At 40.0% G+C, this 13,453-nt stretch overlaps 15 non-coding genes across 15 annotated transcripts; all 15 read right to left on the bottom strand.

Annotated features, from left to right (window-relative positions):
• Positions 1-593: 593 nt before the first annotated feature.
• TRNAT-CGU (transfer RNA threonine (anticodon CGU)) lies at positions 594-667 on the bottom strand. Its single transcript has one exon. It is a non-coding gene; the product is annotated as a tRNA-Thr (tRNA).
• Positions 668-1,288: 621 nt separating this feature from the next.
• On the bottom strand, positions 1,289-1,362 carry TRNAT-CGU (transfer RNA threonine (anticodon CGU)). Its single transcript has one exon. It is a non-coding gene; the product is annotated as a tRNA-Thr (tRNA).
• A 2,537-nt stretch (positions 1,363-3,899) lies between these two features.
• On the bottom strand, positions 3,900-3,973 carry TRNAT-CGU (transfer RNA threonine (anticodon CGU)). Its single transcript has one exon. It is a non-coding gene; the product is annotated as a tRNA-Thr (tRNA).
• Positions 3,974-5,265: 1,292 nt separating this feature from the next.
• On the bottom strand, positions 5,266-5,339 carry TRNAT-CGU (transfer RNA threonine (anticodon CGU)). The gene has a single exon. It is a non-coding gene; the product is annotated as a tRNA-Thr (tRNA).
• Positions 5,340-5,961: 622 nt separating this feature from the next.
• Positions 5,962-6,035, bottom strand: TRNAT-CGU (transfer RNA threonine (anticodon CGU)). Its single transcript has one exon. It is a non-coding gene; the product is annotated as a tRNA-Thr (tRNA).
• A 596-nt stretch (positions 6,036-6,631) lies between these two features.
• Positions 6,632-6,705, bottom strand: TRNAT-CGU (transfer RNA threonine (anticodon CGU)). The gene has a single exon. It is a non-coding gene; the product is annotated as a tRNA-Thr (tRNA).
• A 622-nt stretch (positions 6,706-7,327) lies between these two features.
• TRNAT-CGU (transfer RNA threonine (anticodon CGU)) lies at positions 7,328-7,401 on the bottom strand. Its single transcript has one exon. It is a non-coding gene; the product is annotated as a tRNA-Thr (tRNA).
• A 620-nt stretch (positions 7,402-8,021) lies between these two features.
• Positions 8,022-8,095, bottom strand: TRNAT-CGU (transfer RNA threonine (anticodon CGU)). The gene has a single exon. It is a non-coding gene; the product is annotated as a tRNA-Thr (tRNA).
• Positions 8,096-8,717: 622 nt separating this feature from the next.
• TRNAT-CGU (transfer RNA threonine (anticodon CGU)) lies at positions 8,718-8,791 on the bottom strand. Its single transcript has one exon. It is a non-coding gene; the product is annotated as a tRNA-Thr (tRNA).
• Positions 8,792-9,387: 596 nt separating this feature from the next.
• On the bottom strand, positions 9,388-9,461 carry TRNAT-CGU (transfer RNA threonine (anticodon CGU)). Its single transcript has one exon. It is a non-coding gene; the product is annotated as a tRNA-Thr (tRNA).
• A 622-nt stretch (positions 9,462-10,083) lies between these two features.
• Positions 10,084-10,157, bottom strand: TRNAT-CGU (transfer RNA threonine (anticodon CGU)). Its single transcript has one exon. It is a non-coding gene; the product is annotated as a tRNA-Thr (tRNA).
• A 620-nt stretch (positions 10,158-10,777) lies between these two features.
• TRNAT-CGU (transfer RNA threonine (anticodon CGU)) lies at positions 10,778-10,851 on the bottom strand. The gene has a single exon. It is a non-coding gene; the product is annotated as a tRNA-Thr (tRNA).
• A 620-nt stretch (positions 10,852-11,471) lies between these two features.
• On the bottom strand, positions 11,472-11,545 carry TRNAT-CGU (transfer RNA threonine (anticodon CGU)). The gene has a single exon. It is a non-coding gene; the product is annotated as a tRNA-Thr (tRNA).
• Positions 11,546-12,167: 622 nt separating this feature from the next.
• TRNAT-CGU (transfer RNA threonine (anticodon CGU)) lies at positions 12,168-12,241 on the bottom strand. The gene has a single exon. It is a non-coding gene; the product is annotated as a tRNA-Thr (tRNA).
• A 621-nt stretch (positions 12,242-12,862) lies between these two features.
• On the bottom strand, positions 12,863-12,936 carry TRNAT-CGU (transfer RNA threonine (anticodon CGU)). The gene has a single exon. It is a non-coding gene; the product is annotated as a tRNA-Thr (tRNA).
• Between the last annotated feature and the right edge of the window lie 517 nt (positions 12,937-13,453).

Genomic DNA, 13,453 nt, shown 5'->3' with positions numbered 1-13,453 from the left:
TGTGGCACAGCACTCTTTTTTCTTTGCATTTGCATTCTCAGTTTTGTAACATTTTTTTTTCAATAGTTTTTCAGGCCTACTTTTCCCTGCCTAAGAGTATACACATAGTCCACCTAAAAGGGAATGGAAAACTTTTAGGATAAAATTGTTGAAAAGAATGTTGTGCAACTTCCAAATTATGATAATGAAAGCTGTGGCAAAACCGATGAGTTTTGTGCCACAGAAGCCAGTCACTATTATATTTCATGTAGGTGCTGTGGCTTAGTAATTAAGTTTTATACAATGTTTCTTCTTGTAGAAGCAGAAATTTTACTTGAAGAAGTCTTGGCTAGGCAAGTGCGGGTTAAGCTCCCATCCATGTTGAGTATAGCATCCCAAAAGACTTGTTAGTGACCTTTACCTATTGTCAGAGATGGAAGGTAGTACGTCAAACCAAACTGATAAGAAAATGTCTTAGTTCAGATGTGGTGGAAACAGTGGGCATAGCGAATGCAAGATTCCTGTGAGCAAATATGGGTGAAGCTCAAAGATGTGATCCCGAAAATCTGGGATGTAAACAGCAGGCAATGACTTGGTGATAATAAGATGAGCAAAGGCACTGCTGAGAGTTGAACTCAGGATCTCCTGTTTACGAGACAGGAGCTTTAACCAACTAAGCCACAGCACCCATACGCTGATTAGCAGTTATTGGTTATTGTGGCACAGCACTCTTTTTTCTTTGCATTTGCATTCTCAGTTTTTTAACATTTTTTTTTCAATAGTTTTTCAGGCCTACTTTTCCCTGCCTAAGAGTATACACATAGTCCACCTAAAAGGGAATGGAAAACTTTTAGGACAAAATTGTTGAAAAGAATGTTGTGCAACTTCCAAATTATGATAATGAAAGCTGTGGCAAAACCGATGAGTTTTGTGCCACAGAAGCCAGTCACTATTATATTTCATGTAGGTGCTGTGGCTTAGTAATTAAGTTTTATACAATGTTTCTTCTTGTAGAAGCAGAAATTTTACTTGAAGAAGTCTTGGCTAGGCAAGTGCGGGTTAAGCTCCCATCCATGTTGAGTATAGCATCCCAAAAGACTTGTTAGTGACCTTTACCTATTGTCAGAGATGGAAGGTAGTACGTCAAACCAAACTGATAAGAAAATGTCTTTGTTCAGATGTGGTGGAAACAGTGGGCATAGGGGATGCAAGTTTCCTGTGAGCAAATATGAGTGAAGCTCAAAGACGTGATCCCGAAAATCTGGGATGTAAACAGCAGGCAATGACTTGGTGATAATAAGATGAGCAAAGGCACTGCTGAGAGTTGAACTCAGGATCTCCTGTTTACGAGACAGGCGCTTTAACCAACTAAGCCACAGCACCCATATGCTGCTTAGCAGTTATTGGTTATTGTTTCACAGCACTCTTTTTTCTTTGCATTTGCATTCTCAGTTTTGTAACATTTTTTTTTCAATAGTTTTTCAGGCCTACTTTTCCCTGCCTAAGAGTATACACATAGTCCACCTAAAAGGGAATGGAAAACTTTTAGGACAAAATTGTTGAAAAGAATGTTGTGCAACTTCCAAAATATGATAATGAAAGCTGTGGCAAAACCGATGAGTTTTGTGCCACAGAAGCCAGTCACTATTATATTTCATGTAGGTGCTGTGGCTTAGTAATTAAGTTTTATACAATGTTTCTTCTTGTAGAAGCAGAAATTTTACTTGAAGAAGTCTTGGCTAGGCAAGTGCAGGTTAAGCTCCCATCCATGTTGAGTATAGCATCCCAAAAGACTTGTTAGTGACCTTTACCTATTGTCAGAGATGGAAGGTAGTACGTCAAACCAAACTGATAAGAAAATGTCTTTGTTCAGATGTGGTGGAAACAGTGGGCATAGCGAATGCAAGTTTCCTGTGAGCAAATATGGGTGAAGCTCAAAGATGTGATCCCGAAAATCTGGGATGTAAACAGTAGGCAATGACTTGGTGATAATAAGATGAGAAAAGGCACTGCTGAGAGTTGAACTCAGGATCTCCTGTTTACGAGACAGGCGCTTTAACCCTCCTGGCGGTTTGCAAAAAAATCGCCAGGGGGCAGCAAATCTTTTTTTTAAATTTTTTTTTTTTTTTTTTCATGTAGCGAGACAAAGTCTCGCTACATGATAGCCGCTGCTCAGCGGCATCCCCCCAGCCCCTCCGATCGCCGCCGGCGATCGGAGATCCGGAGATCCCGTTCAAAGAACGGGATCTCCTGGAGGGCTTCCCCCGTCGCTATGGCGACGGGCGGGATGACGTCACCGACGTCATCGACGTCGTGACGTCAGAGGGGACTCCGATCTGCCCCATAGCGCTGCCTGGCACTGATTGGCCAGGCAGCGCACGGGGTCTGGGGGGGGGGCGGCCGCGGCGAGAGGAATTGCGGCGGATCGGCGGGTAGCGGCGGCGATCGGGCACTGCACGCAGCTAGCAAAGTGCTAGCTGCGTGCAGCAAAAAAAAAATTATGCAAATCGGCCCAGCGGGGCCTGAGCGGTGCCTTCCGGCGGCATAGCCCGAACTCAGTTCGGGCTTACCGCCAGGAAGGTTAACCAACTAAGCCACAGCACCCATACGCTGATTAGCAGTTATTGGTTATTGTGGCACAGCACTCTTTTTTCTTTGCATTTGCATTCTCAGTTTTTTAACATTTTTTCTTTCAAAAGTTTTTCAGGCCTACTTTTCCCTGCCTAAGAGTATACACATAGTCCACCTAAAAGGGAATGGAAAACTTTTAGGACAAAATTGTTGAAAAGAATGTTGTGCAACTTCCAAAATATGATAATGAAAGCTGTGGCAAAACCGATGAGTTTTGTGCCACAGAAGCCAGTCACTATTATATTTCATGTAGGTGCTGTGGCTTAGTAATTAAGTTTTATACAATGTTTCTTATTGTAGAAGCAGAAATTTTACTTGAAGAAGTCTTGGCTAGGCAAGTGCGGGTTAAGCTCCCATCCATGTTGAGTATAGCATCCCAAAAGACTTGTTAGTGACCTTTACCTATTGTCAGAGATGGAAGGTAGTACGTCAAACCAAACTGATAAGAAAATGTTTAGTTCAGATGTGGTGGAAACAGTGGGCATAGCGAATGCAAGTTTCCTGTGAGCAAATATGGGTGAAGCTCAAAGATGTGATCCCGAAAATCTGGGATGTAAACAGCAGGCAATGACTTGGTGATAATAAGATGAGCAAAGGCACTGCTGAGGGTTGAACTCAGGATCTCCTGTTTACAAGACAGGCGCTTTAACCAACTAAGCCACATCACCCATACGCTGATTAGCAGTTATTGGTTATTGTGACACAGCACTCTTTTTTCTTTGCATTTGCATTCTCAGTTTTTTAACATTTTTTTTTCAATAGTTTTTCAGGCCTACTTTTCCCTGCCTAAGAGTATACACATAGTCCACCTAAAAGGGAATGGAAAACTTTTAGGACAAAATTGTTGAAAAGAATGTTGTGCAACTTCCAAATTATGATAATGAAAGCTGTGGCAAAACCGATGAGTTTTGTGCCACAGAAGCCAGTCACTATTATATTTCATGTAGGTGCTGTGGCTTAGTAATTAAGTTTTATACAATGTTTCTTCTTGTAGAAGCAGAAATTTTACTTGAAGAAGTCTTGGCTAGGCAAGTGCGGGTTAAGCTCCCATCCATGTTGAGTATAGCATCCCAAAAGACTTGTTAGTGACCTTTACCTATTGTCAGAGATGGAAGGTAGTACGTCAAACCAAACTGATAAGAAAATGTCTTTGTTCAGATGTGGTGGAAACAGTGGGCATAGCGAATGCAAGTTTCCTGTGAGCAAATATGGGTGAAGCTCAAAGATGTGATCCCGAAAATCTGGGATGTAAACAGCAGGCAATGACTTGGTGATAATAAGATGAGCAAAGGCACTGCTGAGAGTTGAACTCAGGATCTCCTGTTTACGAGACAGGCGCTTTAACCAACTAAGCCACAGCACCCATATGCTGATTAGCAGTTATTGGTTATTGTGGCACAGCACTCTTTTTTCTTTGCATTTGCATTCTCAGTTTTTTAACATTTTTTTTTTCAATAGTTTTTCAGGCCTACTTTTCCCTGCCTAAGAGTATACACATAGTCCACCTAAAAGGGAATGGAAAACTTTTAGGACAAAATTGTTGAAAAGAATGTTGTGCAACTTCCAAAATATGATAATGAAAGCTGTGGCAAAACCGATGAGTTTTGTGCCACAGAAGCCAGTCACTATTATATTTCATGTAGGTGCTGTGGCTTAGTAATTAAGTTTTATACAATGTTTCTTATTGTAGAAGCAGAAATTTTACTTGAAGAAGTCTTGGCTAGGCAAGTGCGGGTTAAGCTCCCATCCATGTTGAGTATAGCATCCCAAAAGACTTGTTAGTGACCTTTACCTATTGTCAGAGATGGAAGGTAGTACATCAAACCAAACTGATAAGAAAATGTCTTTGTTCAGATGTGGTGGAAACAGTGGGCATAGCGAATGCAAGTTTCCTGTGAGCAAATATGGGTGAAGCTCAAAGATGTGATCCCGAAAATCTGGTGATAATAAGATGAGCAAAGGCACTGCTGAGAGTTGAACTCAGGATCTCCTGTTTACGAGACAGGCGCTTTAACCAACTAAGCCTAAGCACCCATACGCTGATTAGCAGTTATTGGTTATTGTGGCACAGCACTCTTTTTTCTTTGCATTTGCATTCTCAGTTTTTTAACATTTTTTTTTTCAATAGTTTTTCAGGCCTACTTTTCCCTGCCTAAGAGTATACACATAGTCCACCTAAAAGGGAATGGAAAACTTTTAGGACAAAATTGTTGAAAAGAATGTTGTGCAACTTCCAAAATATGATAATGAAAGCTGTGGCAAAACCGATGAGTTTTGTGCCACAGAAGCCAGTCACTATTATATTTCATGTAGGTGCTGTGGCTTAGTAATTAAGTTTTATACAATGTTTCTTCTTGTAGAAGCAGAAATTTTACTTGAAGAAGTCTTGGCTAGGCAAGTGCGGGTTAAGCTCCCATCCATGTTGAGTATAGCATCCCAAAAGACTTGTTAGTGACCTTTACCTATTGTCAGAGATGGAAGGTAGTACGTCAAACCAAACTGATAAGAAAATGTCTTTGTTCAGATGTGGTGGAAACAGTGGGCATAGCGAATGCAAGTTTCCTGTGAGCAAATATGGGTGAAGCTCAAAGATGTGATCCCGAAAATCTGGGATGTAAACAGCAGGCAATGACTTGGTGATAATAAGATGAGCAAAGGCACTGCTGAGAGTTGAACTCAGGATCTCCTGTTGACGAGACAGGCGCTTTACCCAACTAAGCCACAGCACCCATACGCTGATTAGCAGTTATTGGTTATTGTGGCACAGCACTCTTTTTTCTTTGCATTTGCATTCTCAGTTTTTTAACATTTTTTTTTTCAATAGTTTTTCAGGCCTACTTTTCCCTGCCTAAGAGTATACACATAGTCCACCTAAAAGGGAATGGAAAACTTTTAGGACAAAATTGTTGAAAAGAATGTTGTGCAACTTCCAAAATATGATAATGAAAGCTGTGGCAAAACCGATGAGTTTTGTGCCACAGAAGCCAGTCACTATTATATTTCATGTAGGTGCTGTGGCTTAGTAATTAAGTTTTATACAATGTTTCTTATTGTAGAAGCAGAAATTTTACTTGAAGAAGTCTTGGCTAGGCAAGTGCGGGTTAAGCTCCCATCCATGTTGAGTATAGCATCCCAAAAGACTTGTTAGTGACCTTTACCTATTGTCAGAGATGGAAGGTAGTACATCAAACCAAACTGATAAGAAAATGTCTTTGTTCAGATGTGGTGGAAACAGTGGGCATAGCGAATGCAAGTTTCCTGTGAGCAAATATGGGTGAAGCTCAAAGATGTGACCCCGAAAATCTGGGATGTAAACAGCAGGCAATGACTTGGTGATAATAAGATGAGCAAAGGCACTGCTGAGAGTTGAACTCAGGATCTCCTGTTTACGAGACAGGCGCTTTAACCAACTAAGCCACAGCACCCATATGCTGATTAGCAGTTATTGGTTATTGTGGCACAGCACTCTTTTTTCTTTGCATTTGCATTCTCAGTTTTTTAACATTTTTTTTTTCAATAGTTTTTCAGGCCTACTTTTCCCTGCCTAAGAGTATACACATAGTCCACCTAAAAGGGAATGGAAAACTTTTAGGACAAAATTGTTGAAAAGAATGTTGTGCAACTTCCAAAATATGATAATGAAAGCTGTGGCAAAACCGATGAGTTTTGTGCCACAGAAGCCAGTCACTATTATATTTCATGTAGGTGCTGTGGCTTAGTAATTAAGTTTTATACAATGTTTCTTATTGTAGAAGCAGAAATTTTACTTGAAGAAGTCTTGGCTAGGCAAGTGCGGGTTAAGCTCCCATCCATGTTGAGTATAGCATCCCAAAAGACTTGTTAGTGACCTTTACCTATTGTCAGAGATGGAAGGTAGTACATCAAACCAAACTGATAAGAAAATGTCTTTGTTCAGATGTGGTGGAAACAGTGGGCATAGCGAATGCAAGTTTCCTGTGAGCAAATATGGGTGAAGCTCAAAGATGTGATCCCGAAAATCTGGTGATAATAAGATGAGCAAAGGCACTGCTGAGAGTTGAACTCAGGATCTCCTGTTTACGAGACAGGCGCTTTAACCAACTAAGCCACAGCACCCATACGCTGATTAGCAGTTATTGGTTATTGTGGCACAGCACTCTTTTTTCTTTGCATTTGCATTCTCAGTTTTTTAACATTTTTTTTTTCAATAGTTTTTCAGGCCTACTTTTCCCTGCCTAAGAGTATACACATAGTCCACCTAAAAGGGAATGGAAAACTTTTAGGACAAAATTGTTGAAAAGAATGTTGTGCAACTTCCAAAATATGATAATGAAAGCTGTGGCAAAACCGATGAGTTTTGTGCCACAGAAGCCAGTCACTATTATATTTCATGTAGGTGCTGTGGCTTAGTAATTAAGTTTTATACAATGTTTCTTATTGTAGAAGCAGAAATTTTACTTGAAGAAGTCTTGGCTAGGCAAGTGCGGGTTAAGCTCCCATCCATGTTGAGTATAGCATCCCAAAAGACTTGTTAGTGACCTTTACCTATTGTCAGAGATGGAAGGTAGTACATCAAACCAAACTGATAAGAAAATGTCTTTGTTCAGATGTGGTGGAAACAGTGGGCATAGCGAATGCAAGTTTCCTGTGAGCAAATATGGGTGAAGCTCAAAGATGTGATCCCGAAAATCTGGGATGTAAACAGCAGGCAATGACTTGGTGATAATAAGATGAGCAAAGGCACTGCTGAGAGTTGAACTCAGGATCTCCTGTTTACGAGACAGGCGCTTTAACCAACTAAGCCACAGCACCCATACGCTAATTAGCAGTTATTGGTTATTGTGACACAGCACTCTTTTTTCTTTGCATTTGCATTCTCAGTTTTTTAACATTTTTTTTCAATAGTTTTTCAGGCCTACTTTTCCCTGCCTAAGAGTATACACATAGTCCACCTAAAAGGGAATGGAAAACTTTTAGGACAAAATTGTTGAAAAGAATGTTGTGCAACTTCCAAATTATGATAATGAAAGCTGTGGCAAAACCGATGAGTTTTGTGCCACAGAAGCCAGTCACTATTATATTTCATGTAGGTGCTGTGGCTTAGTAATTAAGTTTTATACAATGTTTCTTCTTGTAGAAGCAGAAATTTTACTTGAAGAAGTCTTGGCTAGGCAAGTGTGGGTTAAGCTCCCATCCATGTTGAGTATAGCATCCCAAAAGACTTGTTAGTGACCTTTACCTATTGTCAGAGATGGAAGGTAGTACGTCAAACCAAACTGATAAGAAAATGTCTTTGTTCAGATGTGGTGGAAACAGTGGGCATAGCGAATGCAAGTTTCCTGTGAGCAAATATGGGTGAAGCTCAAAGATGTGATCCCGAAAATCTGGGATGTAAACAGCAGGCAATGACTTGGTGATAATAAGATGAGCAAAGGCACTGCTGAGAGTTGAACTCAGGATCTCCTGTTGACGAGACAGGCGCTTTACCCAACTAAGCCACAGCACCCATACGCTGATTAGCAGTTATTGGTTATTGTGGCACAGCACTCTTTTTTCTTTGCATTTGCATTCTCAGTTTTTTAACATTTTTTTTTTCAATAGTTTTTCAGGCCTACTTTTCCCTGCCTAAGAGTATACACATAGTCCACCTAAAAGGGAATGGAAAACTTTTAGGACAAAATTGTTGAAAAGAATGTTGTGCAACTTCCAAAATATGATAATGAAAGCTGTGGCAAAACCGATGAGTTTTGTGCCACAGAAGCCAGTCACTATTATATTTCATGTAGGTGCTGTGGCTTAGTAATTAAGTTTTATACAATGTTTCTTATTGTAGAAGCAGAAATTTTACTTGAAGAAGTCTTGGCTAGGCAAGTGCGGGTTAAGCTCCCATCCATGTTGAGTATAGCATCCCAAAAGACTTGTTAGTGACCTTTACCTATTGTCAGAGATGGAAGGTAGTACATCAAACCAAACTGATAAGAAAATGTCTTTGTTCAGATGTGGTGGAAACAGTGGGCATAGCGAATGCAAGTTTCCTGTGAGCAAATATGGGTGAAGCTCAAAGATGTGATCCCGAAAATCTGGGATGTAAACAGCAGGCAATGACTTGGTGATAATAAGATGAGCAAAGGCACTGCTGAGAGTTGAACTCAGGATCTCCTGTTTACGAGACAGGCGCTTTAACCAACTAAGCCACAGCACCCATATGCTGATTAGCAGTTATTGGTTATTGTGGCACAGCACTCTTTTTTCTTTGCATTTGCATTCTCAGTTTTTTAACATTTTTTTTTTCAATAGTTTTTCAGGCCTACTTTTCCCTGCCTAAGAGTATACACATAGTCCACCTAAAAGGGAATGGAAAACTTTTAGGACAAAATTGTTGAAAAGAATGTTGTGCAACTTCCAAAATATGATAATGAAAGCTGTGGCAAAACCGATGAGTTTTGTGCCACAGAAGCCAGTCACTATTATATTTCATGTAGGTGCTGTGGCTTAGTAATTAAGTTTTATACAATGTTTCTTATTGTAGAAGCAGAAATTTTACTTGAAGAAGTCTTGGCTAGGCAAGTGCGGGTTAAGCTCCCATCCATGTTGAGTATAGCATCCCAAAAGACTTGTTAGTGACCTTTACCTATTGTCAGAGATGGAAGGTAGTACATCAAACCAAACTGATAAGAAAATGTCTTTGTTCAGATGTGGTGGAAACAGTGGGCATAGCGAATGCAAGTTTCCTGTGAGCAAATATGGGTGAAGCTCAAAGATGTGATCCCGAAAATCTGGTGATAATAAGATGAGCAAAGGCACTGCTGAGAGTTGAACTCAGGATCTCCTGTTTACGAGACAGGCGCTTTAACCAACTAAGCCACAGCACCCATACGCTGATTAGCAGTTATTGGTTATTGTGGCACAGCACTCTTTTTTCTTTGCATTTGCATTCTCAGTTTTTTAACATTTTTTTTTTCAATAGTTTTTCAGGCCTACTTTTCCCTGCCTAAGAGTATACACATAGTCCACCTAAAAGGGAATGGAAAACTTTTAGGACAAAATTGTTGAAAAGAATGTTGTGCAACTTCCAAAATATGATAATGAAAGCTGTGGCAAAACCGATGAGTTTTGTGCCACAGAAGCCAGTCACTATTATATTTCATGTAGGTGCTGTGGCTTAGTAATTAAGTTTTATACAATGTTTCTTATTGTAGAAGCAGAAATTTTACTTGAAGAAGTCTTGGCTAGGCAAGTGCGGGTTAAGCTCCCATCCATGTTGAGTATAGCATCCCAAAAGACTTGTTAGTGACCTTTACCTATTGTCAGAGATGGAAGGTAGTACATCAAACCAAACTGATAAGAAAATGTCTTTGTTCAGATGTGGTGGAAACAGTGGGCATAGCGAATGCAAGTTTCCTGTGAGCAAATATGGGTGAAGCTCAAAGATGTGATCCCGAAAATCTGGGATGTAAACAGCAGGCAATGACTTGGTGATAATAAGATGAGCAAAGGCACTGCTGAGAGTTGAACTCAGGATCTCCTGTTTACGAGACAGGCGCTTTAACCAACTAAGCCACAGCACCCATACGCTAATTAGCAGTTATTGGTTATTGTGACACAGCACTCTTTTTTCTTTGCATTTGCATTCTCAGTTTTTTAACATTTTTTTTCAATAGTTTTTCAGGCCTACTTTTCCCTGCCTAAGAGTATACACATAGTCCACCTAAAAGGGAATGGAAAACTTTTAGGACAAAATTGTTGAAAAGAATGTTGTGCAACTTCCAAATTATGATAATGAAAGCTGTGGCAAAACCGATGAGTTTTGTGCCACAGAAGCCAGTCACTATTATATTTCATGTAGGTGCTGTGGCTTAGTAATTAAGTTTTATACAATGTTTCTTCTTGTAGAAGCAGAAATTTTACTTGAAGAAGTCTTGGCTAGGCAAGTGTGGGTTAAGCTCCCATCCATGTTGAGTATAGCATCCCAAAAGACTTGTTAGTGACCTTTACCTATTGTCAGAGATGGAAGGTAGTACGTCAAACCAAACTGATAAGAAAATGTCTTTGTTCAGATGTGGTGGAAACAGTGGGCATAGCGAATGCAAGTTTCCTGTGAGCAAATATGGGTGAAGCTCAAAGATGTGATCCCGAAAATCTGGGATGTAAACAGCAGGCAATGACTTGGTGATAATAAGATGAGCAAAGGCACTGCTGAGAGTTGAACTCAGGATCTCCTGTTGACGAGACAGGCGCTTTACCCAACTAAGCCACAGCACCCATACGCTAATTAGCAGTTATTGGTTATTGTGACACAGCACTCTTTTTTCTTTGCATTTGCATTCTCAGTTTTTTAACATTTTTTTTCAATAGTTTTTCAGGCCTACTTTTCCCTGCCTAAGAGTATACACATAGTCCACCTAAAAGGGAATGGAAAACTTTTAGGACAAAATTGTTGAAAAGAATGTTGTGCAACTTCCAAATTATGATAATGAAAGCTGTGGCAAAACCGATGAGTTTTGTGCCACAGAAGCCAGTCACTATTATATTTCATGTAGGTGCTGTGGCTTAGTAATTCAGTTTTATACAATGTTTCTTCTTGTAGAAGCAGAAATTTTACTTGAAGAAGTCTTGGCTAGGCAAGTGTGGGTTAAGCTCCCATCCATGTTGAGTATAGCATCCCAAAAGACTTGTTAGTGACCTTTACCTATTGTCAGAGATGGAAGGTAGTACGTCAAACCAAACTGATAAGAAAATGTCTTTGTTCAGATGTGGTGGAAACAGTGGGCATAGCGAATGCAAGTTTCCTGTGAGCAAATATGGGTGAAGCTCAAAGATGTGATCCCGAAAATCTGGGATGTAAACAGCAGGCAATGACTTGGTGATAATAAGATGAGCAAAGGCACTGCTGAGAGTTGAACTCAGGATCTCCTGTTGACGAGACAGGCGCTTTACCCAACTAAGCCACAGCACCCATACGCTGATTAGCAGTTATTGGTTATTGTGGCACAGCACTCTTTTTTCTTTGCATTTGCATTCTCAGTTTTTTAACATTTTTTTTTTCAATAGTTTTTCAGGCCTACTTTTCCCTGCCTAAGAGTATACACATAGTCCACCTAAAAGGGAATGGAAAACTTTTAGGACAAAATTGTTGAAAAGAATGTTGTGCAACTTCCAAAATATGATAATGAAAGCTGTGGCAAAACCGATGAGTTTTGTGCCACAGAAGCCAGTCACTATTACATTTCATGTAGGTGCTGTGGCTTAGTAATTCAGTTTTATACAATGTTTCTTCTTGTAGAAGCAGAAATTTTACTTGAAGAAGTCTTGGCTAGGCAAGTGCGGGTTAAGCTCCCATCCATGTTGAGTATAGCATCCCAAAAGACTTGTTAGTGACCTTTACCTATTGTCAGAGATGGAAGGTAGTACGTCAAACCAAACTGATAAGAAAATGTCTTTGTTCAGATGTGGTGGAAACAGTGGGCATAGCGAATGCAAGTTTCCTGTGAGCAAATATGGGTGAAGCTCAAAGATGTGATCCCGAAAATCTGGGATGTAAACAGCAGGCAATGACTTGGTGATAATAAGATGAGCAAAGGCACTGCTGAGAGTTGAACTCAGGATCTCCTGTTTACGAGACAGGCGCTTTAACCAACTAAGCCACAGCACCCATACGCTGATTAGCAGTTATTGGTTATTGTGGCACAGCACTCTTTTTTCTTTGCATTTGCATTCTCAGTTTTTTAACATTTTTTTTTTCAATAGTTTTTCAGGCCTACTTTTCCCTGCCTAAGAGTATACACATAGTCCACCTAAAAGGGAATGGAAAACTTTTAGGACAAAATTGTTGAAAAGAATGTTGTGCAACTTCCAAAATATGATAATGAAAGCTGTGGCAAAACCGATGAGTTTTGTGCCACAGAAGCCAGTCACTATTACATTTCATGTAGGTGCTGTGGCTTAGTAATTCAGTTTTATACAATGTTTCTTCTTGTAGAAGCAGAAATTTTACTTGAAGAAGTCTTGGCTAGGCAAGTGCGGGTTAAGCTCCCATCCATGTTGAGTATAGCATCCCAAAAGACTTGTTAGTGACCTTTACCTATTGTCAGAGATGGAAGGTAGTACGTCAAACCAAACTGATAAGAAAATGTTTAGTTCAGATGTGGTGGAAACAGTGGGCATAGCGAATGCAAGTTTCCTGTGAGCAAATATGGGTGAAGCTCAAAGATGTGATCCCGAAAATCTGGGATGTAAACAGCAGGCAATGACTTGGTGATAATAAGATGAGCAAAGGCACTGCTGAGGGTTGAACTCAGGATCTCCTGTTCACGAGACAGGTGCTTTAACCAACTAAGCCACAGCACCCATACGCTGATTAGCAGTTATTGGTTATTGTGACACAGCACTCTTTTTTCTTTGCATTTGCATTCTCAGTTTTTTAACATTTTTTTTTCAATAGTTTTTCAGGCCTACTTTTCCCTGCCTAAGAGTATACACATAGTCCACCTAAAAGGGAATGGAAAACTTTTAGGACAAAATTGTTGAAAAGAATGTTGTGCAACTTCCAAATTATGAAAATGAAAGCTGTGGCAAAACCGATGAGTTTTGTGCCACAGAAGCCAGTCACTATTATATTTCATGTAGGTGCTGTGGCTTAGTAATTAAGTTTTATACAATGTTTCTTCTTGTAGAAGCAGAAATTTTACTTGAAGAAGTCTTGGCTAGGCAAGTGCGGGTTAAGCTCCCATCCATGTTGAGTATAGCATCCCAAAAGACTTGTTAGTGACCTTTACCTATTGTCAGAGATGGAAGGTAGTACGTCAAACCAAACTGATAAGAAAATGTTTAGTTCAGATGTGGTGGAAACAGTGGGCATAGCGAA

Source organism: Hyperolius riggenbachi, chromosome 11 (assembly GCF_040937935.1).
Source record: "Hyperolius riggenbachi isolate aHypRig1 chromosome 11, aHypRig1.pri, whole genome shotgun sequence".
Lineage (NCBI taxonomy): Eukaryota > Metazoa > Chordata > Amphibia > Anura > Hyperoliidae > Hyperolius > Hyperolius riggenbachi.
This window is presented reverse-complemented; position numbering and strand designations above follow the sequence as displayed.